This window comes from Macrotis lagotis, chromosome 2, assembly GCF_037893015.1.
Source record: "Macrotis lagotis isolate mMagLag1 chromosome 2, bilby.v1.9.chrom.fasta, whole genome shotgun sequence".
NCBI classification, from domain to species: Eukaryota; Metazoa; Chordata; class Mammalia; order Peramelemorphia; family Peramelidae; genus Macrotis; species Macrotis lagotis.
The window spans coordinates 190,619,565-190,620,836 of NC_133659.1; the positions used below are offsets into that span (position 1 = coordinate 190,619,565).

At 46.0% G+C, this 1,272-nt stretch overlaps 1 non-coding gene across 1 annotated transcript; it reads left to right on the forward strand.

The window, feature by feature from the left end:
- Window positions 1–1,155: 1,155 nt before the first annotated feature.
- Window positions 1,156–1,229, forward strand: TRNAN-GUU (transfer RNA asparagine (anticodon GUU)). The gene has a single exon. It is a non-coding gene; the product is annotated as a tRNA-Asn (tRNA).
- Window positions 1,230–1,272: the final 43 nt, after the last annotated feature.

A 1,272-nucleotide genomic window follows, 5' to 3' on the forward strand; every position in this document is an offset into this window, starting at 1 on the left:
TATCCATCCATTTACTCATCATTTATCATCTATCCATCCCTATGAATCGATCATGCATCTATCTATTCATTAATCCATCATTATCTATGCATATATATCCAGTCATTTTTCTATCATCCACTGATCCATCGATCCATCCATCGATCCATCCATCCAAGCACCTATCATTTATCTATCATCTATTCATCTCTCTATCATTTATCTGTCTATCCATTCACCTATTTATCATTTGTCTACCTATCCATTCATGTATCAATCTCTTTAACCACTTATCCATCATTTATCTATCCCTTTATCATTTCTCCATTTATGCACCCGTCAGCTATTCATCCATCCATCATTTGTCTATCATCTATCCATTCATGCATGTATCTATCATTTATCCGTATTTCTATCATTCGTCTATCATCCATCCATCCTTCCATGCATGCATCCATCCATTCATCTCTCACTATTAGCTACCACGTCTCATTAAAGGAGTCTGCTAACCACTTTTGAAATGACTAGCCCTATTCCAAGAATCAGTGCTGAACTATGCTAATTTGCATACACCCTACAGGTTTTTTAGGTTTAGTTTTGGACTTGGTCAGTGTGGAAATTCGTTTTGCTTGACTGTGTTTATTTGCTAGCAGTTTTAGTTTTAACAATGGAAAGGCAGAGGTGGTGAGAAGAGAGACTGAATGCTTGTAACAGAAAACAACTACCATTTTTAAAGGGTTAAGAAAAATAAGGGAAATACTATTCCTCTCTATATCCCCCCCTCCAAAAAAAGAACTCGACACCTTCAGTGTGTTCCAAAGTCAAATAGAAATTTTAGATTTTTTTTCAGAACCTGAGGCTTTCCCCCGCCATCGTTTCCTTTTTTCATTAGCGGGAACACGATGTACCCTTTGGAAACTGCTTCTTCCCCTGCGCCCCTTCGTGAAACCCGTCACGGCCACTGGTGGAATGCATGATCCCCACTGTGCATCCCCGCCCCAGCTCCCGAGCCCCCGTCCCTCCACCGGACGCGTCCCCGCTTTGCGGGCTGCCTCCCGGGCCGGGCCTCAGCTCCCCGCCCACATGTGTTCCCTCGCGGCCTGCTGTCTCCGCTCGCTCGCCGCCAGTGGGCTCCCTTCCATTGACTCAGGACGCCGGGCGCTCTTCTCCAGCGCCGTCTCTGTGGCGCAATCGGTTAGCGCGTTCGGCTGTTAACCGAAAGGTTGGTGGTTCGAGCCCACCCAGGGACGCGAGGCTTTTTGCCGCCGGGAGAAGCAGCCTGTGGAGATCTGC